The sequence below is a fragment of the Ornithodoros turicata genome, chromosome 9 (assembly GCF_037126465.1).
Source record: "Ornithodoros turicata isolate Travis chromosome 9, ASM3712646v1, whole genome shotgun sequence".
Taxonomy (NCBI): domain Eukaryota; kingdom Metazoa; phylum Arthropoda; class Arachnida; order Ixodida; family Argasidae; genus Ornithodoros; species Ornithodoros turicata.
Genome location: NC_088209.1, coordinates 35,987,631 through 36,013,004, shown reverse-complemented (window position 1 = coordinate 36,013,004; position 25,374 = coordinate 35,987,631). Strand labels below are relative to the sequence as shown.

Below are 25,374 nucleotides of genomic sequence, written 5' to 3'. Positions count from 1 at the left end.
CTTTACTTTGATGATGATGACGATTGGGGTGCTCAGTGCCACTGCCAAATGCTCCACCGTACAGCTCGCTGTAAGCCTCAGTGTATGAGGACCGAAGTCCTTCACTGTCCAGGGAAGATAGTGGAGATTTTAGGGGACTGCGTTGGTGAGCCGGAGCTTGCCGTGGGAGAAGGAAGCTCGTCCTATAGGAAGATGGCGAGAGATACTTTGAGCACGACTCTGAAAGGTTGGTTGGCCAAAGTGATGGTAGCTTGGAGAGTCCGCTTGTACTGGGAGGTACCCGGGTTCGAATCCCGGTGCCGGCTGTGCTGTCTGGGGTTTTTCCTGGGTTTTCCTCAGACGCTTTCAGACATACGTCAGCACAGTTCCCTTAGAAGTCGGCCCAGGACGCACATTCCCCCAGGGCGTGAGTCGTGACGTTGCCCACATACGTGAGGCCGACAACGGCAAGCCCTATCACCATCATCACCACCACCACCACCACCACGCTTGTCGCGCAAGCGGTAAAAAACTATATGAAGCCGCACCCCACGCGAGCTAACGCAGCATCCTGACATGAGATATTTCCTACCATCCGGGAAGAGGGCACCACTATTGCAAGCATAGATGTAGAAGGAATTCCCGTTGCCCACGTCAGCCTGCTCGTTCCCCACGATTTCACACAATGGCAGGAGCCTACCGAAGAGCTAACCAGCGACATTCTGTCATTGACTCATTGCGAGAAAAACCGACACGCAGCAGAGCTGAGCGCAAACACGCGAGTAAAAATATACGCGTCATATTTGACAGGATTACGTAATTGCACAGGATTGAGTCGAATGTAAGTACGACGTTTTTCTATTTTTCCTACGAGAATATAACTTTGACATTGCTCTAACACAATTCGATTGGATTAATTTCGTTTCGTTCAGCTCCCGCGAGCTCTCAAAATCCTGGGGGGACAGTTGGATTACATTGGATGGATGGATACATTTATATGCGTCAAGGAAGATTAGTTGCTTGGTCCCTATACGGACTCTGGCCTGCTGCTCATACATAGAGCACAGGATAGCTTTAAATAATTGTGCTTAAACAATGAAGTCGTCTTTGCAGTCATTCAGGAACTAATATAATAAAACGTGCAAAATTCCTCCCGTAGTTTGTTTCTGTAAATAAGTATAAAACCTTTAAGGCGAGCATGACGTTTTTTAGAAGGGTGTTTAGGAACATTACTGTCTATAAAGTGAACCAGTTCCAACGCAATGCAATATAGTCGTATAGACTATAAATAAATGGCATACACGGAACTTTTTACATGCTAAAGTGCTTACACACGAATGTGAACATCAAGCGCGTGTGAAGAGCAAGTGTGTTACCAACGGGTAGCAATTTGATCGACCTATCGTATTATAGGGCAGAATCCCAGCCAGACTTCCAGTTCTGTCGCACCCTTAAATGGATGAAATGGCATTTACACCCTTCTACTACGAACGATTTGTATTTCGAATTACTTCGTGCGTGAAATTCGGTTCCATTCTCCATAAATCCACGACAGAATCTTCGAACGGAAATGTATGCAAAATCCCTTTTCGCGCACTCTCATTCTGAAATTTCATATTCACACGCAAAACTTTAACGAGCTTACAAGTATTCGTGCAGTGGGGATTCGGATCATAAAACTTTAAAGGCCACCCGAGGGCAGGGGCCAGCGCACAGGTTACGAACTGAGAACAACTTTCTTTTGATGATGCCTTTACTACTTAGAAGATTAGGCAATTCTACCTGAAAGAGATATGTGCTATAAGAAATAGCGTGTAGGGTTTCTGGTTTTCGGCTGTTATATCTTCCGAGGTTATAAGCCACACACACACACACACAAATAGAGATACGATGATGAGATGGGGCTGATGCCGGCCAGCAGGCTGGGCGCTGCCCCAGTGCCACTTGTACGTGATGAGAGATGATGATGGATATGATAAGGGGTCCGGTAATCAAAGCAGGGTGGAGAGGCCTGTTGATGACAAGAAGTCCCAGAGGTGACGCAGACCTTGGCGTGTATGAGCTGGACTGGACCATGGGCCCAGCACCTTGCCTATGGTAAAGGGGCGATGATCGATCGCATGCAGTTCGTGCTGCAATATCGCACGCTCCCGCTGGTAGTCCGGGCAGTCCATAAGTAGGTGGTGCAGGTCTGCACGCACACTGCATGCTGCACAAAGGTCCGAGGGCGCACGGCCAAGACTCTGCCTCATAACTGGTGTAAATACAACATTCAGCCGCATGCGGTGAAGCAGGGATGCGTATATAGTGTCGCGGAAGGCGATGAGGAAGCGACAGTGAAAGAGAAGGATCCACTGCGTGGAGCAGAGAGTAGGGTGTAATGTCATGCAGCCACTGTGATCTTGTCTTGTCTGCAGAGAGAGCACGGACGAGGGCCTGACGATCACCTTTGGGCAAGATGATAGAGTGGGCTGAAGCTATATATGATGACCCCGCAGGGCCGCCCGGTCGGCCTCTTCAGTTATAAGCCAATTCAACCTTGTACTACTGCAATTTGGTTTTGCGCAGCAGCATTCCTTCATGAGATAGGTGTCGTTGGATCGTTGAACTGTTCAACTTGCGGAACTGTGGAGAACACGGACCACGTGCCGGTCACCTGCCGACGCTTCGACTCTATAGTCGGCGACCACCGAACGACGCCCTCGCGAAACCTGACAACCGACCTTTTAGTGTTGAGGAGGTATACTGGGGAGCTGGCCAAAGCAGCACCGACAACCTGCGCTGTGTGCCCTGGCGAATTACCTCAAGGACATACGTGCTGAAATAATCTTTTTAAATCATTCAGTGCTTTCACACATCAGGCTTCATGGAACAGCACCAGTGCGACCTATGTTTCCATTTTTTTTCTTTCTACTTCTACTCTATTCTATTGCTTTTGCTTTCTTTATTGCCGTGTTTCGCCATTTCTGTTTTCTCGCTCTTTCTATTTCTTCGGAGCAGTACCACTGTATCGAACTGTATTAAAAATGATCAATATCTGTTCGACCTTTCGAATAACATATTAGTGAAGTCATGCATTGTACAGCTTTAGCCTAAAACGTTAGAACAATGAAAGCGTTTCCACCATGCACTGTGGTCACACGACACGTCCTCAATAGATGTTGACATTGTCGCACCTAAACAAAACGTTCAAGAAGAAAAATACGATGCTCCGTGCATAGCGATTTTGCATGGGGCCAGCCAATACTAGTTCCCTCAGCCAATAGCAACTTCGGCTCGACCAGACGGTGTACACTCATCCCTCTGTTTTGTTGAATCGCATTGTGTTACGAAAAAAAAAAAAAAAACTCACTAAGAAGTGGTCACGGAAAACTTTCGTCGTCGCCATGTCATGGCGCTCTGTTTTGCAGGGATGGACTATCAACCAGTCTAAACCGTTGCACGTATTTAAGAAGGCGCCCCTCTACTGTATCTTAACATCTTATTGGGCAGGCAGGCAGCGTGCCCTTCAAGAAACGACAGCTGCCTATGTCGTTCGATCGAGGACAATCTTGAGAAATTTACTTGCACTATCACGTCCAAGCGACGTTTCTTCAACCCATTTTAGAGCTTCGAGCTCTCGTCCTAAAAAGGACAATTGACAGGAAGAGTACAAATAGGGGACGTTTTCGAAGATGACGCAAAGAGTACAGTTCTTATCTCACGGTGGGTTACAAGGAAACGTGTAACTGCGTCTTTCTGAAGCAACGTGTGGAAACATCACAGACACGTTATAGCATTTTTTTTAATACGGTGTTTTTGAACCAGTTTCTTTAAACCGCGAAGCAACTGGAGCTAAGATCCGTGCGGAGAGAGGACGGCAGGGAGAAGCGAGAGACAGGGGAAATGAGAGCATACCTCCTGGGACGACTTCAGGGAGAACCGTGCCGACAACTGTCTGCAAAGTAGGCAGGAAAACGTCAGCAGGATATTCCACGCAGGTTTTCATGCCATAGCGGCTTAGGCTTGGACAAAGGAATATTGAGACACATAGGCTTGGTTCTCATGTTGGTTCTAGAACCAAGCCTATAATAACTAGCGCCCCCTAACGATGAAATCGCGCAACTTCCCTCCATGACGCATACGCATCATACGTGTAGACGATCCTCTGTTCACAAACATGTGACGTCACGGGAAGACCGGTTCGAGGTTATATTTTACTGTCGTGGGCAAGAAGTGGGAAGAATGCGTCGGCTGATAAGCTGATAAAGCCTATACCAACATGTTTTGCGCGGCGGCGAAATGTAATCCATGACGAGGAGCAGTCTAACGGTATAGATTTCAGGCGCTATGAAGACAATTTGTATTTGAAATTATTGATATCTTATTGTATGGTTTATATATCATGCTAGGTCTTCATAACAACTCGTCGCCTACGTGCAACCAGATACCATTTGCAATCGGCATTCAAGTAATACTGAACGTGATGACAACCCTTGCCTGGCTTGCATGGCCACTATGCGATGTGATCGCAGGGCCACCATAGGCTGCTTTATCATAATTATCATCATCATCCTCGACTAGAATGATTAATTGTGCACCCCGTTCATTATCCTGATCTTATAGCGTCAAACGCTAATGTTGGAAGGCCCGGCCCCCAATGACATTTGGGATTTCTCATAGCCCTGCGTAATTCATCAGGCAATCTACAGGAGCGACCACGTGAAATATGTTTCCGCTAAATGGCGTGTCACACTAGAGACAGGAAAAGCATGCACTAAAGCTGCTCACTATGTAAGAATTTACGTTTTATTAACCAAATACGTAGTAAAGTCGTACAAGGGAATAGTACGCACATAGAGACCTATCCACATCTTTAGCAGACGTTATAAATGCAGCAGAAAGCGAGAAAATCCAAATGGGTCGACGTGTTGCACGGCAGCCTACGTAATGACACTATCCATACCAACCGCTGCGCACAGCTAACGTTTTTGAGGTATTATTAATATCCATTATCCAGAGTAGCCGGTGTCTCGTGTAAAGAGCTCACCTATCCTCCTAACTTTTATAGCAGCGCGAGGAAAGTTGAGTATTTTCTCACCAAAACTCGCCTCATATCATTTCTTGCGAAACCTGTCATTTACAGTCCTGCCTCTGCCTGTATCCGTGCTTTCGTAAACACGGGGATGTGTTTTAGGCGCTTCTCACGGTGGAGCACTAAACTTCAAAAGGGGCCTCAAGTAAGGAGGACAGAGAAGCCACTTAAATGAGCCTCCATGCTGTTATACGGAGTTGAACGACTTTTGGCAGTAACAGGGCACGGGTGTGCTGTGAACAGTCTACCTGTAATACCCTTGACGACACCGTGACTTCGACCACTTAGGCTCCTAATGCTTCGTTAAATAAGATTCGAACGGAGCGTATTTCTTAACGTAGACTAATTCCCGGCATGTAGTGAAGTATGCCGTCTTTTAATGGTGCACGGAGAAGCTTCAGTAAGCATGATTTCGTTTCTGCTGTAGGGAAGATCGACTCCTAAAATGATGTCGGAAGGTCATTAATATTGTATGAGTAACCTCGAGTAGAAAGTTGCTGTCCGTCCAGCCCCGCCATTGTCCAAACAAAAACTTGGCCGTGTCCGTTCGACCTCACACGTCCCTCGTTCCGTTTCTGTCGAAGTGTCGTAAGGGAGTTTTGGTGCGCCTAACGGTAGATTTGTGATCTCCTCCTCAGCGAGTTCGGCTGAGGAAATGTTGAATGTTTGAAATATTTGAAATTGCGGAACACCAGGAGTTGACGTTACGTCAACTCATGTTCAATAATAATACTAATACAGTCAAACTCCTTTACAACGAAACTCAGGGGACAGCAAAAAAAATTTGCAGTAAAGGTATTTTTGTTAAAAAGGATGTCCATTACTGGACCTAGAGGGCTCCAGCGGACCGCAAAAAAAATTTGCTGTAGTGGTATTTTCGTTAAAAAGGTGTTCGCTATAAAGGAGTTTGACTGTAATTCAATTTTACGGCGGGAAATACACCCAAAACGAATCCTCCCGGACGCACTTTTGGTTTTGTACCAACGTTAATTATAACTAGGGTTCCCGGTTTTCGGTTTTATCAAAAAAAATCTGAAAGATACACGCAGGTAAAATCTAAAGCGATCCGGATTTATCCGAAAAACTCCGTTTTTTGTGGCTCCAGCAGCCGAGGCCCGCCGGCAAGAAACGCCGTGCCCTACATGACTCTCGGACGTCTTCCTTTTGTGTTCCGAGATGAAATCATACCGCGGGTTATCAGCCCCCGCGACAAGGAATTAAGGGTGGCTTACTTGACCCCAAATCTAGTGTGTATATATGCACACTTTGACTTGCCAATGTTGGAAGCCCACGCGTAACGCATGTGAGCTCCATACTTGCTTAGACGCACCTCTGACATTGCAGTCACTGACCAGGACTCTACTCGCCATGACGTCTTCGGGCACATCACAGATGTACCAGGAAAATGTCGAGAGCCTATATATAGGTTAACTGAGTGTGTGGCAGCTGGGGGGAAAAACTTCCTAATGTGAAAAACCTGTGCCCACACTCAGGCTTTTCACATTATAGAGAACCTAGGGTTTCCCTCTCCCTTTATCTACGAATCATGTTTCGTTTCCTTTCCTCCTCAAAGTGGACACGGGAGACATACAAATTGCCTCCCGGAAAGGGCATCTATAGGTGCTCCTTTTTTTATTTATTTATTTATTTATTTCATGTGAGCGCCGCGAAGCAACTGTGGCTATATGAGCGGCGTACACATGTGGACAGATGGAGAGAGGACAGCAGGAAGGAGTGGGCGACAGGGGGTTAGTATGCGTCCTGGGCCGACTTCAGGGCGAACTGTGCCTACATTCGTCTGGAAAATCTTTGGAAAACCGCGGGAAAACCTCAGACAGCACAGCCGACGGTAGGACTCGAACCCAGCACCTCCCAGTCCTCAGCACGACCTTGGCTGCCGCCAATGAGCGCGACGCCCTTAACCCGCTCTTCCTCTAGATCTTCGTCCGGTTATCGTGATACAGATGTCATTGCCTGCAAGTTCTGCCGCATAATACCCCGGTCACCCGGGCGGACGTCTACTATGACCATTAACACCGATGACCACAGAATTAATTGGATTAATAATTAACTCCGAAAACCCGGGATATAAGTGGCATCACGCCTCGTAATACTGTGTCTGCGCACGTGAGGCGGAAAGAACGACATTTGGATGCACAATAAGGTGCATTATAACAATACCACAGAGCAGCACGCATTCTTTTCCAAGCCGTGGATGAAAAGCCGATCTCAAAGTGCAAGCTGGAGCGGCTGGTAAGTGTGTTTGCATTCCAAATCCGGAAGCCTCGGCTTGCAATTGTTGTGGAGTCGAATATCACAACCCGAAACTGGAATATATTGCGGCTCAAAGTAAACACTTTCTCTTTCCAAAGGGGATCTCCTCGACTGATGTTAGCGAGGCGGTTGTCTGGAACGAAAAAATAAACACAGAGGGGAAATTCTAGTCTATTCATGCAGATGTGCAGCGTCTATTTTCCTTGTGGAAAAACTTTACAATCCGCGCAAATGAAACACGCATCACGAATCTGTTCATCTTGGAAAGAAACTGTATGGAGGGCGCCAAAGACGCAGGCAGAATTATTGTGTTCCGACCCCGTTAATTTAAAAGGCACCGAATCTGCGAGAGCTTAAACAATGTGTGGGCGGCATCGCTGGTATTAACTAGGGTCCGTCCGGAGCCCACGCGACGTTTTCTGCATGCGCCACCAGGCGTACACATAATTCGTACGTTGAGGTAGTCCACGTTCATTTTGCGTTCTCGTTTTTGTTGCCTCGGTTTGCGGCGGAAGTATCATAAAATTAATTCATATAGTCACGTTCAACCGAAGAACGGCATGCCCTATACGCTTGTTCCTATTGGCTGCAACAGCTAGCCGCATCACTCTGCGTCGTGACGTCGTGGCACATTCCCCCAGGGCGTCAGTCGTGACGTTGCCCACATACGTGAGGCCGACAACGGCAAGCCCTATCGCCATCACCACCACAACCACCACCGTGACAAGTAGTGCACCGGCCGACAGCGAAAGTATTGGATGCCTATATGGGAGCATCGGGTGGCGCTGCAGTATAATTTCTCCGGCGGAGTAACTCTGCGGGGTTGACGGGTTACATTTTGTGCCGTTCTTAGGCTCCACCACTGGAGAGACGGGCGCTGCCGTCGTTTTTGCGGAGAAAGTAGGATCACGTGACTCCCACCTGCTTCGGCGCATGCTAGCGGGATGCACAGCTCGCGCATTTTGCCTCGCTATTGCAATGTTCTTTCTCATTCTGCTCGTTGCGTGGTGCCCACATCGCGTATTTTAACCATCTCTTGCCACGATAAGTAGTTTTTGCCACTCAACTACCCTGCTTCTGAACTGGTTCACCCATGCAGCTTGAGCTGCGAATAGTTTCGCGAGATGGCAAAGACACTCAATGGTGAAAGGAATGCAGAATAAAAATATAGAAAGAAAGCGAAGAAACAATTTTCTTGCTAATGGCAGGTATGCCCATTAGACGCTTAGTAACGATGAAAGCACTTGTAGGCTAATCTAAACCTTCGGTGCGGTTTTGGAAGACTGGTTCAGTTTTCTTTCTTGCGATATTTGCACTTCGTCTAATGCGAATGGCTGCACAATGTGTAGGTCATTGCTCAATCCTGTACTGCTTTTGCGGAACAAATGTTCTATGACAAGCACACGACGAGCTTCCTCTAATGTCCAATACGTATTTCTTATTAGGTTATTATGTCTAAATACAGGAGAGAAAACCGCATTTTCAGCCATCAACCCTGAAATTTAATACTGCGCAGCGTTTAACATTTTAAAAAGGTCTATATGCAAAATAAGACGGCGTACACAGAAGTTGAGCGACACATAATCGAAACGTAATTATAACTACAAAAAACAAGCGCTATGGTTTTCCGACAATGCAGGCAAAGTTCACAACTAACTGACACATATTAAATCGCAACAGTGTATCACTTTTTAAGCTGATTAGTTTCCTATTTAAGCCAAAACTTTTTACTTTCTGGTGTGCGCAGAGATTCTCAACATGCCCGTGTGATTTTTAGAAGGCGACAACCACAAAGCGTACAGTAGATCGTGGTCAAGTCACTATAAATTCGAGACATACATTGTGGACAAGGATTTCACCAGGAATTACAGTTCGTGTTCATCGAAGACACAGAATTCCGCGATCTCCATGGCGACATATGCTGCGAATGACGGCGTTGGACTCCGTGGTCCCTTAAAATCCGGAGCGCGTGTGTATTCTCGTGTGAAAACTTAATTTGGTATCGAACGATGGTGGTGGTGATGGTGAAATGGCTTGCCGTTGTCGGCCTCACGTATGTGGGCAACGTCACGACTGACGCCCTGGGGAAATGTGCGTCCTTGACCGACTTCTAGGGGAACTGTGCCGACATATGTCTGAAAGCGTCTGAGGAAAACCCAGGAAAAACCCCAGACAGCACAGCCGGCACCGGGATTCGAACCCGGGTACCTCCCAGTCTCGACGTATCGAACGAGCTGATGTATCGCACGAGAAATCAACCAATCCAAGGGCTCGTATACGAAGCTAGATTACCAGATCAGCGAAAGGAAACCGCAGGAGACACGCTGCCAAAGCGGCGATCGAGCATGTGATCCTGCTTTCCACGTCAGGAATGCGCTTCCGACAGAGGCCGCCACCACATGCCCTCGCGCCCAACATTTTTGATAGGTATGATGTCACAGACCTGCCGTGCGTCTGGCAACAACGCGATCTCCGTCTCCTCACCACAGCTGCTGGGAGGCTCCCAACGTGGTGCGGAAAACGGATAGCGGAATGGTGCGTTTTCTGATACTGACGCGACGCGACATGTTCGCGTCGGCGAAAGTAGGCGAACGGATCGAGCCCACCCGCTCAGAAGGGAGAGTGGCCGTACTAATACTTTACGTACGTAGAGGACTTTTCGCTGCGAACGCGAAGTAGACGAGACCGCAGACTATCGCTTGCGCTGCGCCTGCATCATACGTCATCTTACGTCATCATGATGTTACTATCGCTGGGGCTTCCTTAGCTGCGGAGAGAGTGTGAATCTTTAAAACTTTAATACGTTAGCTGCTTTCAGAGGAGAAACTTTGCGAAGTAGACAGTGAAGGCGGTGCGCATTATAGTATATCGGTATCATACACACGTTCCCGGACGCGATAGTAATTGTAACAGACAACGATGTGCATGCTTTATACTCATGCACTGCAAAAAATAAAAAAAATGGGGAAGAAACACGAGGCGTGCCCTAGTTTTTATTTCAATTCACTTTCCCTGTACTGGTTTCTTTCCTAGGCGATCATGAAGCCACCGTACAACTGCAACACGCATTTTTAGGACAGGCAGAATTGCGCGCGGGGCATGTTATAGATATTTATGAGACAACTAGGCCTTCCAATATAGCCAGCGCCTCGTCCTATCAGCGGGTCGAAATTGAAGCGCGGCAGGAAGAAAACTATAGAGAAGTTGACCCCGTATTAAAATGCCGTCGCAATTTCAAGTACACAAATTGTGCTCCTTCTCCGTCTTACACGCAGAAATACTGAATTAATAAAAGCGCATTGTTACTCCTTAAATGGATTCATTCGCCCTTTCTTTCTGGTCTGGTGTCCTTGCCTCATAATCGTGTTTTGGCTCGTCACTGGGGTACTGTCCGCGGACCCTAATGTAGAGCACACATACTCCTCCGCTGTCGGACTTATATGAACGAGAAGCGTACACTGCAATCACAGCTTGCCAGCCTTGGCAGTCGCCCCTTCAACTTGTCGTGCCCCTCGGCCCTTGGGACACCGCGGCCCACTTCAGGGCGGCCTTACGTCATGTATAGTTTTTTTTCTTTTTGAGGCGACTGGCCTAAAGGACTCATTGTGACACCGACAGCTCCCTCGGACATTCCCACCATCACGATCAGGATCGCCATCGCCACTCCGATCATCATCGTCATCACTCATATTAGACCCCCTATAAGGTAGCGTCCTCCCCACTTCATCGTCACAATATAATTGTTGTTGCTGTTGTTGTTGCCCGCGGATCTGAGTGGTTGTAGGACACAGGCCCTGCTTCACTTGAACCCGAGACCAGACTTCCCTAAACTTAGTGTTAATCGCCAACCGCGTTTCGCCAATTTGACAGCGAGATTTCCCGTCAAACAGGGTCACATATAGTCGTTGGTGACACAAGTTTGAATATTAATACCAAGCTTAGGGAAGTGTAACCTGGGTTCCAATGTTACCTCGCGTTGGCGCGAAACCGGGCCTTATAGTCCTTTCTGAGTAATATTTGCTAACTTACTTTCCCTCTTTACATAATTTTACAAATTCCGTCTTGTTCCGTACGTCATGCCTTTCTTCTCATGCATGCTCACCGTCGTAGCCTATCTTATTTTATGATCCAATTTCTATGAGTCCCGTTATGTGATTTGATTGCGTTATGTCTTGCCATTCATGATACAAGAAAAGAGAACAGTCATGTTCTCTCAACTATTTGACTTTCTTCGGATCGTTAGGATTGGTGTTTGGGATATCACACTGACATTCCCAGGTGGGAGTCCTCCTCTCATAACTTTGGGGCAATTAGGGCAGTACGGCAGTCATGATATTCTGGCGACGCGCAAACGCTCAACATAGGACACTGCGGAACTTCCTGACATTCGAGCTTCCTCGGTCTTCCACAAGAATATTCTGTGGCGATATCGCGCGCGTGAAACAGGCGGTTCCTACGGAACCAAGTCCGAACTTCCGCCCTCTGTCATGTCCCGTAAGCGTATAAGACGGTCACCCGTAAACGTGGTCAGTGCGGTCATGTTCCACGCGCAATACTATTCAAAGAACGTGTAGGATAGAACAAAAATAAAACAATCAATGTAATTCCGAACACCCCCAGACACATCCCGGTATCATCACTGGCTTACGGTATTCGAGCATCACAACTTCCTCAGTACTGGTTTCACGTGTTTCCCTATCACTTAGCTTACTCCATCAACGTCTCAACCAGCTCGCTGATATTCTCAGAGAATTAACCAGGCGCGTACGAGATATTAGGGCGAACTCATTCTACTCGCTGTCCCTCCGCAGTACTATACACACACACGCGTCATCAGAAGCGCTGATATAATCTCAGCACCTTCGACAACAAAGCAAATATATTAAAGTGTCTCTCTATATAGGAACCCGTCAGTGTCTATTGGATGGCTTCTAGTGTTTACGCTCTCGATGCTTGTCAGAGCAGCGGATATGAGTGCTCTTGCGCATAGTGGCTGTCTGCTAATGATAACATTTCACGCTTTGGGGGGAAGGAAAAATACCGCGCTCAAACACAACGCGCTCACGATGAAACCCGACGCCAGGGACGCGAGACAATCGGGCAATTGCGAATGTTCGAATATCGAAGCGAATAATTCTACCCCCGGCTGAATAATTCGTAAACAGGGGGCGCTATCGAAAAGATTTCTTTTGAGTGAACCTCCTTGAGACATCGATCAAGAACTGAGCAGTGAGCGGCTCACTTGCATTATAGACTCATTAATTAAATAACGCTCAGTAATTGGCAGCCGGACAGCAGAGCGAAAGAGCGCCATTGGAACGGTGCTCCGCGCGAGAAATATGCAAACCGAAACCAATTCATTACTCTAAAAATCACTAAATGTCGACGCTTTTTTTGCTTTTTGTTTCGCGTGGAGTATTTTTCGCTGAAGTCGTGTAGGGCGGTATGCTTATCTCCAATTTTACGTTTATCTTTACTTTCCCTCCTCATTCTTGAACAAATGACCGTATCATGTTCTCTCTCTCACTTGTCCTATATCTATTTCTTTAAGTTCACTCGTTCTGTACCTGATCGCATCCTGCGCGCGAAAGCTTCAAAAGCTAATTTAGGGTTCTCTGGGTGCTCCATACTTTGTACCTTCAATAAATTTCGTGTAAAGAAAAGACAATGAATTCGCCTACTATCCAACTTCCCAACAATGGATTTACGGCTCCTTTTATGACCCTGGGCACGATTACAGATAATTTATTTTGAGAACGATTACTTTGCTTAAACACCATCATCTCAGTATAGAATAATACCGCTCTCACGTCAACAGCATGGAACTGGTTTCGCATAACGACATTGCATAACCTAAAAGCGCGACGATCCTTCAAACACAGAAGCTTGCCGCCAAGATTGAGGATATCAAAGAGGAAACGACATTAAATCTCGTCTTTTATTTTTATCTTTTTTTAACGAAAGGCACGAAACCGATGGCCATGATGATTCCGCTGGAAGAATTGTTCTGTCAGACAACGCTGTCGACATCAACAACAACATCGAATGCAATGAAATGTCAGGAAATGGCGGTTTCGAGTTCGTACCTAGCCTTTCACCCTCGTCGTGAACTTTATACGTTCAACCGCTTCGGACGTCATGCGTAACAAAGAGCGGCGAAGTAACAAAGAGAAAATAATGCGGCTTCGTAAATGAAACCGAGCCGAAATTTGGAGGATCGTTTCCGATTTCCAGTCGACCAATTCGGTCACACGCGATCTTATGTTGCCCCTTTGATCTTTTCTTTTTTTTTTTCGTCGACATCAGCTTCTGATGGTTGATAGTGTCAGTCTCAGATGACGTGTTGGAGAATAAATATTGTTTGTTTGTTTGTAAGGAATAAATGTATTTTCTTTGTCGCTAATTTAAAGAGGGGCACAAAGGTGGCTTGGTGTTGCTCCTTTGGAAAGCCAATCGAATGACGAGTTCAGTGTTTGGTTTTGTACTGATCAAAGCGAGCAGTAATCTATCATTCATGTATAGTTGCTTTGGTTATCCGTCAAGTTGCCACAATATTTGGTTAATCAGGGGCAAGACAAAAATACTCCGACTTGCGGGAGGCGACTGTATGCAGGCAGTTTCGTTCGCCCATTATTTCTTTCACAATATTTTTGTTTTCAAAAACCGCTGAACCTTCTACCCTATGTACTCGTACGCGCATAAATTATTTATTGCCGCGCCTCAAAGGCCGTGTTGCAAACACGAAATAAAAGGTTATGAAATTATCGGTGGCACACACATATGCGCCGAAAAATGTGCGCGTCCATATTCAATCACAGTTCTACAGTGGTTTCTGTCTGTGCGACGTTTTCCGCAGTGACCGACTGTGGTGTTAGTGCAGTACGAACGCCCCCTATCCAGGTACAGGCACTTGGAACACAGCCACATACAATATACAGAAATTATACGTAGGACGGGTTATATACACGCGATGGGAAACGAGAACCCACGTGGCATATTCAGTTTATTATTATTATTGTGAGACCCAACGTAATAACCTCATTTATTACTGTGTTCGTCGGGAAGGATCAGATAGGCAGCTATTCGCCGCATCGCCGGGCAGATAATATGAAATTCGCGAGCTTTCTTCCGCGTACTTTTTACGACTATATTTCGGAATGAGACACACGGTGTGTCCATGATTACTTCGACGTATATACTCAGGCAGGAAGTCGCTAAGAGAAACCGTGGATTTCTGTAATGTTCATCACGTGAGAAGGCGAAGGTGGAAGCACCCATTAAAAATCTGGCGAGTAACGGAGTAATGGTGTCGTTTTACGGCTGGATGGACCCATGGCATGAAAAAAAGTTTGAAGGGATCCTTTTCATGGTGGCGGCATGTTTCGGCAGTCTAGCTGAAAAAGCGCGCGCGTAAAGAAAAAAAAAAGGAAAAGAAAGGTAAAACTTGTTCACAGCATTGAGGAAACATTTTCTTAGAACATCGGCAGCGGGATCAGAGCGCAGATATTTTTGGGTGGGTCATACACGCGTAGGCGACCTGTGTGTCGGCAATTCTTTTCACTCCTAATAGGCTCTCTTTTCAACAAGGTTTGTTTATTTATTTATTTGAAGTAAATAAATAAATTACACCCTGTAAGAAAAGAAAACAGGACGTCCTTGCGCAGGTTTTGTTGAGATGAGACTTGTTTTTTCTTCTTTTTTCCTTTTCAAAAAGCGCTGCGCTGCGTAAAGGCCTGTCATTGGTCACCTCAAACGATATTTGTACAATCATCGCGGGAGATCATTTGAGGAGACCAATGGGAGGCCGCGCCTCATTGCCGCGCTCCTTCATAGGGAGAGAAAGCGTAAATTGCGGTTTCGTTCGCGCACACATATATTACGAACGACATAAACAAGCTCAGCGGATGGCAGTCCATTTGTGTGTAGTTAATTAGCTATTTATATCCCATTTCACCACATTACGGCCAACAATGGGGTAGAGTATCCTCCTTGTCGATGAAACTCCCCAATCATCGGCGTTAAAACAAAGTTGTTGTTGTTGTTGTTCATATTTTCTATGACTGCTCTATTACTCCCTTTGCCGTTTAGTTTGGAATGTATATGCTTCGCAGGGGTGAAAATAACATAACCGCCTTTTTCGTTTATCTGGGTATATAACGTGGACGAAATGTTGCAACCACTTTAAAGTGTCATCACGGACAAAAACATTATATTTATCTTATTTCGTCAGAAAATCAACACAACTCAAAGGCTCAATGCGAAAAATGTAAGTGCCGCCAGTGTACATCGCGTACTTCCACGAATTCTCGAGAAAACCCGTAGGACTCCATACTTTCCGCTTCTCCGAGAGTGGGTGACGTCATCGAGCGCTGGCGCCTCTCCCCTAGCAACAGCGCAAGCGTCTCCGCTCTTCAACCAACGGTGGAAGTCTGCCAGCGGCTGTGGTGAGGAGGCGCAAAAGCAGCTGTCTTGGGTAGCAACTAAGTTACAAGTAACTGTAATTATAGCTACTTTTTGGAGTAACTAGTTACAAGTAACTAGACACTTGCCTACGAAAGTAACTTGTAAGTGTAACTATAGTTACCGTTCATTAAAGATATCTAGTTACTTTAACTAGACACCTTTCTGCAAAAGTAACTTGTAACTGTTAGTCATCACTTCTTGTAAAAGTAACTGTAAAATCTAACCGTAACTATGTTACTCCGGCATTGCAATTTTTTTCCACGCGCCGTTTACCTATAGTACATTTTGTGGAGCGTGAAATACCTTGACGTCTTTCTCAACCTGGAATTCGACAAGTATTGTGATCTCATACGCAGCTATGGGATAGGCTTACTAAACCACACTGTGCTGTTAGGACACATGGGAAATCCTGCTTACAACATGGTGTAGCCATGCTTGAACTGTATACAAGTGCTAGAACAAGTTTGACTTGCATTTCTGCATTTTTTTTTTCAAAAGGTAACTGTAAAGTTTTTTTAATGCGGTAAGTGTAACTATAGCTAGATTTCAAAAGGAACTGCAACGCAGTTGCTATTTTTAATGCGTTAGCATTAGAAGTGTCAAAATGGAAAAAGCTGTATGTATGTATGTGTGTGTCTATGGGTGTGTCCGTGTGTGGGATGGTGAAGCCTCATCGAGGCATGTAACGGGGATATAAGAGGGTAAATGGAGGTAAATGATTTGTCGAAGGTAATTACGAAGGTAATTAACAGTAAGAGGTAAGAGTAATTGAAAGTAATTAGATGTAATTAAAGGCAATAAAAGCAAGAAAGTTGAGTTTAAAGGTAATGAATGTAAGATATATGCAACTAAGAGAAAGGTGAAATGAAATTAAAGATTACTTAAGGTAATTAAATGTGATTAAAGGTAATTAACGTCAATGAAAGGGGAATCGAGAGCAATTAAGGCAAATAAACGTAACTAAAAGGGAATTAAATGAAATTCAAGATTAGCTCAGGTATCTTGCGGTTACAATCGGTAATTAAAGGGTAATTGAAAGTAATTGAAACTAATTAAAGGTTAATTAAATGGACTTACATATAATAATCGAAAGTGTCGAACGAGAAGTCAAGTATAGACCGGAGGCGGACAACCGGAAGTCGAGTTGGATCGGAAGTGGATACCGGAAGTCAAGTATAGATGGGAAGTCAACCCGAAGTCGGGTTTAGACAGGAAGTGGACAACCGGAAGTTGGATTTAGACCGAAAGTGGATACCCGGAAGTCAAGTATGGTCTGGAAACGGCGTTTAATGCTCTAACGCATTTCTCTCGCATTTACCTCTAAATCGCCACTGAATTTTTGAGTGCTAACTGTAACTTCGTTACATTTTTTAGTAACTTAACGCAGGATTGCACAAAATGGAAGGATGGATTGTTGGGGCACCCCTGGTGGGCCTCTTTGAAGCGAGGGTCCAGCAAAACAGCGAACTGTGCGGACATGCTAAAATTTCTTCGCCAAGCCTTGTTCCGTTTTGAAGTTATTCCACTTCACCCATGGGATCCACATTACCTCCCCGTTTTCCTTTTGAGTTGCAGTCGTAGTCTTTTCCGGGTGTATAGGACGCACTACAGATGGCGCTGTACGTGGTCCTGTTTCCTCTGCCATGGTTTCTGCTGTTATGTTTTTGCCAAACGGATCGAGGTCGAATCTGTTTCTCTTGTGTTCTGTGTTCCTTCTCTTGGCGCTTCTGTATCTCTCTCTTCGGGGAGCAATGTGGCCAGACGCAGTGCATATTGTGAGCCGTATATGACCGTCATGCTCCTCAAAGCTATAAATTAATTTTACGATAACTTCAGCCGCATATGGAGAAACAAATTTTGGGGGGTATTGCTATGACATAAATTCGGTAAGATTCCGAAGGCACGAGATTCGCTCCGTAGTGGCACTTTTAATGCGTTAGCATAAGAGTCCTCGCTACGACAGAATCACGGCGTGGTCTGTCTGTAGCCACGGCGCGGCGCGCATGCGCGGTGAGTGAAGAGGGAAAAAGGGAAGGAGAGGGCGAGTGGAGAGCGCGACGCGTCGGCAGTGCAGGTGCAGCTGTGGTGGTCGGCTCAAACGTGTCTACGTGTGCGCGCCATGGGTTATGAAAGCTGTGCAGAGGAGCGGCGGCGAAAGAAGGCTGAGGCTGCAAGACGGCGCCGCCGAGCTCAATCGGAGGAAGACCGGATGGCTCGTTTGGTTGCGGATGCTGTCTTGCTTTAGCGTTGTGTAGGGTCGTGTGAAGGGAAGTTCCCAAAGGGTTTTCAAGCTTTAATCGTATCGCATTTCCGTCGGGTCCACCAATGGATCCACCATGATATTTTGTAAATGACACCTGTATACACGCTGCAAGAAGTCGTTACCGCTCACTGAGCAGGGCGTATATGCTTCCTCTTTGCAGGCCATGAGCCCTGTCGTACTCGTGTCCGCCCTGCTCGTGTGCTTCGCGGTGACCACTTCCTTGTGCGCTCCCGTCGCTACTCGAGGACTCGGAGACTTCGAAGACCTCACGCAAAGAGTCCTGTTCCAGGCCCTGCGCCAGCCCACGTCTCAGGCGGATGGCTTCAAACTGCCCGGATCCAAGCGAGCCTTGGGCTTCTTCTTTGCCCAGTCGTTAAACCCTGAGCAGGAAGCTCGCCTGCAAGACACAGTTCCTGTGTCCAGTCGGCCTCACGCATTGCCTTTGCGCTGGGGCTGAAAAAACAATGCAATAGGCATCGTGGAACGCGCGTAACAAATAAAAAAACGTTTTTAGTTCAAATTCGGAGTAGATTTAAAAAAAAATTGTTTTCTTCATTGCGTTAATGTGTTTGTCTCACGCATCGTTCAGTTGTTATTAACATTACAACGCCAACGTATCCGTCCGAATAGCAGTCTCAGCGATGAAAGGAATGCATGAAATAAGATTTCGAGTGGCGATGAGAACGATATAAGTACAGGCCTGTGCGAAAAGTCATATCACAATCGAAGCAAGTGCGAAGCGAATTGATATACATAGCCGAAACGAATACGAAGCGAATACGAAGCGAAAAGATATAAAAAATAATCGAATGCGAATGAATAGTTGTATAACCGGACTGAATAATGCACGCATATAGTATACAGATCTAAAAGAATATATATATCACGTACATACGCGATATGCAGATGCGGATCAGAATATGAAGTATAACCGTTCACTTAGTTCGAATATGTTCGGTTTCGAAGAAGCATCGATTCGATTCGGTATCTGAAAAAAAAAAATCGAACATTCGCACAGACCCCGATCAAGTACAAGGAATACAAGGAGCACGGACACGATGATAACAGAGCACACTAGTATATAGGTGGTAAGAAAGTCATACATTTACTTCGTCTGAGGATGATAATTATTACCAACAGTTATCACTTGCATAAAGCGTCGATGTATAAGGAAGACGCCAGATTTAAGTTATCACACGCTAAGTTAGCTGCCTGTTAGCTATTTTATTTGCGACCACCAGCAATGGGGTAGAGTATCGCCACCTGGCGATGAAACTCCCCATTCATCTTCTCACAATAAAGTTGTTGTTGTTGTTGTTACTATTTGCGAACTTAGTTACGCGCGTTCCACGACTAGAAACGACTTCTGACCACACGAGAAAGAGCTTATATTAAGATAACACTTTTATTCTTCTATCGCAATACGTACTCACTTACATGGTGCTATATTTAAACACACTCGGTGCTGTTTTTCCTCACACTCCATGTCACACGCCCAAGTGTGCGTGCAAATAAGGTAATGAAATGTGCCAAATATGTATACAATAAAGGAGATATACAATAAAGGAGGTATACAACAAGGAGTGTGTGTTTTGTCGCGTTATACCACAAGAGTGCCGCCCTGAACCTGTCATCGTATACGAGAATGATTACCAGACGACGTGCCTTTCATTTTAAAAAAAATATATTAACAAACAGCTTAATTAACATTAACACATTTTCACTGCATAAAGCGTGCATAGGTTGCACATTTGGTATTATAAATAGATATGGGATGCAGAACAGACGACATCAAAACGTGAACATAACTGAACATGAAATATAATTGATTTTATGTCATACGAAGCGTGAACAGACTTTGAACGCGACATTACCCATGTGCATTAGTGGCTAATTACTTCTTACAAAATGTGCCCTCGATAATGATACGGCCGTTCCTGCCTCTCGGTTCTTTTTATTTTCTCTTTTTTTTTTTTTTGTCTGAGTGTGTAGGGTTTTTACTAGGCTCTAATATTTCGTTGAAGGGATCATATTGAGCAAGGGCTATCTGCTCAACAAGCGGAAACAAGCTCGAAGATGCTTGCTCCTCCAGCGCACGGACAATTACTTCGGCTTCAACCATGAACACAAAAAATACGCGTCGACTTAGAATATGCAAACTGGGAGAAAACAAAAATGCCTCATTTGCATCCCCTGGATCCCTTACGAGCCCTTATTTCTCGTTACCACGTGATTAGATGTCGAGCCTGTAGCGATTAATAAACCTAAATTTGCACGATTGTAGCTGCCCATTCACATTCCATTATTAGGTTTACGTTAATTCCATTTATATGCATGCAGTATGTGTATTACGACTACTTGATTTCTGGGTCCGGGTATTAGCACTTGTATGTTGCACGCTGCATTAATACTTCGTTGTAACTGCAAGTTTGTTTTCATGTTCTCCCGTATTTTGTTTTTACCTGTCGATATTTTCGTTTATTCCGTTTATTCACCTTGTAAGGGGACGGAGGAATAGTGAAGCTCATTGGAGCTTTTTCGCCCCATGTCTCCTCCACGTTTACAGTTGGAAACGTACTGCCACTAGTACTACTACTATACATTTACGCAGTCTGTTCTAGCACCACCTTTAAAATCCAGCTGGAATATCTCAGTTTCCCGAACAGAAACTACTCAAGATGCCGCTGTGATTACGTAACTGCATTTTCGAACGAAGTCCTGCAAATTCACATCCGCTTCAACCACTGGATTTGATATTTTTATATATATATATAAAATAATATGGAGATTGTGGCTCCCCAAGTGTAGAACCGGCTGCTATCTGGTTTCCAGCATTGCTCTCAGTCAACCTTCGTTGTCTCTGAGTACGCTAAGCTATATGTTTGCTGCGACGCCCACGTTACTTGTTTGCAAAGGAAAGAAGGGAGACGAGAGAAGCGTAATGCCACAATCCTTCATCATTTGCTGCATCCCATAAGATGGTGATCTGAACTACGACCTTTTTCTTTCTTGTTTCCCTCACATAATCTATATGACAAGGTATGGCCATTGAAGACGTATATCCTAATACAGTAGTGAAAAAGGGTGCCGCCGTCAACGACGATAATTTTCATTCGCTACCGGTACGTCTATACCCGTCTATACACCAGTCTATACCCGACGCATGAGCGATAGTCTAGCATGCATGTTGCAACACGAAATGTTCTGTACATAAGCACATTATTACATCCACTCGCGCGAATTATGCAGTTGGACAATATAGAGATCCCCGTGTTATGTAAACATTGCAGCGACTGAAGCGTCACAGCAGTGGGCGCCGGCCACCCTTGGAATTATTCGCGTGTTCCGGTGCATATGACCACGTGCGATTGCTTTGGCCACCAGTGGGCGGGACCCATTGTAAATCACGTGACAATTACGTCTTTCACGTGACATAAGTCTTTCCAGACGAATGTCGGCACAGTTCCCCCTGAAGCCGGCAAAGGACGCATACTAACCCCCCTGCCCCCCCCCACTCCTTCTTGCTGTCCTCTCTCCATCTACCCACGTCTGTACGCCGCTAATAGCCATAGTTGTTCCGCGGCGCTAACACGGAATAAAAATTTCGAAAAAAAAAACAAAACTTCGGGACAAGTCAACTCCGCCTATATGTAAAGACGACAGTGATTGGCTTAGTCGTGCGCATGACGCCTCCGAGTTAAAACGTAGTGCTGCCGAGTGCTTCAAACTGTTGCTTATACGCATGTTGTGAAAACACTAACTAGTCGGATTCGACGTACTTGCATGTACACATTTGCGTCAACCGCCTGTCACATTTTGCCTGTCAACCGTCAGCGTCTCGTATATCCCCCGCTCTGAATGTGCGGACCACATTAGTCGCTGGCAGAGATACAGCTCGAACGTTGTCTCGCTGAATAAGATTGCGAGACACGAAAGATAATGGATTCTCAAATTTATTTTGCTCGCGCTGTAACGCAATTTCCGTAAAAGTTGCGACAGCCAAGTTAAATTAGCGTTATACTGTCGCTGCTGTCATTAGCAAGATTTGTAGTACTACGTATGCAGGAGCATCGCGCGCAGAAGGAATTCGCTTGTACACACTGCGCACACGCCGAAAGCAGTACCAGCAACGCCATTTTCTTGCGCACGGAGCGCCTTTTCGTATACTTGTGCACGCAGTAGTGAAGCTCCTATTATGATTTTTTTCACTGAAGATTGTGGTACACAATTAAGCCTAACCTGCGACCAAATGGAACCAAACGTTGCGCCAACACATCACGCCGAGAGTTAACGTACAAGTGACTGCGCGTAAGACTTCATATTCTGAAAAAGGCCGCCGTTCTACCCGCAACGGTACAAAATTACACCTTTTTTTTTTCTCAGAGCGTAGTTGATGTAGTCACAAAAGTCGTAATCAGAATGGTCCTTTGTATCGCAATAGTGTGTCACGCGATGATTATTTCGTTAATTGCCCTAACATTGTAAATGTTAGTGTGTGATTTTTACTACCGTAATTTTCAGCGCACGCAACCTATAGGCGTTCCCAGGAGTTTTTCCAAGGGGGCAAAGTACTTCGGAGGGGGGGGGGGGCAAGTGTGCAACACCTACTGCCTCTTTTTCTGGAGGCGGACGTTCTAGAGTCGTCTAGATGTTCTTATTTAGTGACTCTAGGACGTTCCAGACTATGCGGGTGTTCGGAGGTTCCTATTATGACATCTGATGATAATCATTACGACCTATGACAGAACACCGAACTATTTTATCTTGGAGCTCTAGGGGGGGCCACGGCCCCCTTGCCCCCTCTGGGTGCGCCCATGCACGCAACGTCCTCTCAGTGACGTCCCACCAAAATGAAGTGTAATTCTTCTTCCCTCAGGAACCACCTGAAGAAAGCATGCTGTACCCCGTCGTGTTGCTGCTGCTTGGAACGACGGCAGTGTCCCTGAGCTGGCCTCAGGAGCGGCCGCAGTGGGACGGTGACGCCAAGGACCCACCCGTTTTTGTGTTCGAGCAGCCGTCACCGACCTGGTCCAAGAGGGCCCTCAGCCTCTTCGCCCACTGGCGGCCGCAGCAGTACAACCCGGGAGCAGCAGACGACCCCGAATTGCCAGCGGACTTTGTCGGAAGGCCGCACGGTCAACCGCTACGCTGGGGATAAAACGGAGCCGTGTTTCGACGGGTTTCCGCTGTTTCTCAACAACCTCCTTCTACCTACTCTATTCTGCAAGTGACTGGTATCAGTGCATCGGGACTTTGCAACTGTGGGCAGGCTGCTTGGATACCACAGACGGTAGAGGGTGGCGATGGTGTGTTCAGGGGAGGCTACCAGACCACGACTACAGTCACTTGTAACGCAAAAGTCACATTGATCATTTTGTTATTTTGAGTGTGAGCGCAATGCAATCGTAAAGCGTAGAACGTCGTCCTCAGGTGTATGACGTAGAATACTGAAGGCTGTTATATACTCAGCGTCAGCGAAGCACGTCTGGCTTACATGGTTGTATAGACAATAGACCTTCTGAATCATGTGTATAGTACAACGTGAATATCGATCTCGTTACATATTTCAAACGCGTGACGAAAATATGAGCCCGCGTTTAAGTTACCTCAGACTTGGTCACGAAGTTTTATTGACAGGGGGCGTAGAACAAAAGCTACGAGGAAATCTCAACACAAGCATTTCAATAGACGGTCAGATGTCAGTTTCACGTGCGTCTGCCAATAAAAACCGCGGTAATGGGAAAAGCTCAAGGAACAAAGTAAACGCGTTAATACGTTGCTATATCTTAAATGTCATGACAATGCAGACACTGAATGGTGCGTTTCTGATGTGGTCTATTTCTTATTACAAAGCCAGTGCCGCAAGCGCAGGTGCGAATGTGGAATTGCGAGAGGTCGTTAAAATAAGTGCAGCGCGTTTTTAACCTTTTCTGTTTCTCCACAATGATAGTGTGCCGAAAAAAAAATTAAATAAAATTCGGGAATATGCAGAGCTTTGAGACGTCTGAAGTGAGTGTAGTGTAGATGTCTCGCTGTACTCTTGCGATGCAATGAAAATGTTTTAGATATTCACAAATGTACGATTGAGATATTCACCACATGTTTTTTTTTGTTTTTGTTTTTTTGTGTGTGTCTAATGTTACGCATTAAATGTGTGATGGAGGTATGTGCTGGCTACGCAGGGAGTATCAGACTGTACAGTATTACCGCGTTAGCTCGGTACGAATTAATTTGTCCTTAGCCTAAGGAGCACTGTCCTAAGCTAAGGAGCACTCAGCCCATTATACAACGACTGTTGCTTAAGGTATACGATATCTATGTTTTCTATGTATGTGCTAACTTCAAAAGTAACCGTTCAAGGCGCTACAGGCGATGCTACAGAAAAGTGCTTCTAATCCGCGTACCAACTCTGTAGAACAGTGCTGTTATTACGAAACCTGTAAATCGAGCGCGTTAATAGGCCGTTGATGATGTCACGGTGAACCCGAAAGCGTGATACCGAAACCACTGGCAGCGAGCGCATGGCTCAGAATCTTATCCGTTGACTGGTGCGGCGGATACGGTACTTCGGATGCCATGTTACCAATCAACGGTCTAGTAACGGCGAATTCGCGTGGTCATTTCGTGGCAACACTGGCCTAGCGCTTGCAAATTGCTAGTCTGGCACCCGCGCTGGGTCATGTGACCGTTGCCACCCGAACACGAGTGCCAGGAATCGGTTTTAGTCGCGTGGATCACGCTAGGGCCATCGAGGCCGCTCGTGTTCCGGTTCTGTCGTCTGCTAACCAATGTCAACTTCGTCGTGCGGGCCAATCAGAGCCAGTGCGGGCCCTCGCGGTGCGGATGTGACGACACCGGATACATTTGGGCAACGCGCTGCCTGGCCAGATCGGGCAAAGAAACTGCTAGCTTGCTGATTTCTAACGCTAGGAAAACGCCACGCGAACACACGTGATTGCTACGTTTTGACCAATCGAACACAAAGTACTCAGAATCTGGCAAAGAAATCTGCCAGGGAATGACCAAGCGAATTCGCCATAACACTCTCAAATGACCGCGGTTTTGCAGAAGGCAGCATTGATCGACTGCGTGGAAACGCACCGTAAGTGCGATGAAATATTTATCGCGGTATATAGTGTATCTGGGCTGCTCAGTTATTCCACAACACACACAACTAGAGGGACGTTTAAAAAATGCTCAGTTGGTTATTCGTTTGGTTTGCGACGCGACACAAAACTGGCTGTGCTCTTGGGATTTGTGCCAACAGCTAATGCACCCAAAGTTTAAGTGAAGGCACTGCTTGCGACACACTTGTCCAATT

The 25,374-nt window shown here is 45.9% G+C and overlaps 2 long non-coding RNA genes across 2 annotated transcripts in view; both read left to right on the top strand.

The window, feature by feature from the left end:
• The window catches only part of LOC135368794 (uncharacterized), a 39,423-nt gene extending 15,377 nt beyond the window's left edge, over nucleotides 1-24,046 (top strand). Inside the window, exon 2 of the long non-coding RNA XR_010414871.1 lies at nucleotides 22,930-24,046. This is a non-coding gene — a long non-coding RNA (uncharacterized LOC135368794). The remainder of the gene's footprint in view (nucleotides 1-22,929) is intronic.
• On the top strand, nucleotides 734-19,634 carry LOC135368795 (uncharacterized). Its single transcript, XR_010414873.1, has 2 exons — nucleotides 734-820; nucleotides 18,214-19,634. It is a non-coding gene; the product is annotated as an uncharacterized LOC135368795 (long non-coding RNA).
• Nucleotides 24,047-25,374: the final 1,328 nt, after the last annotated feature.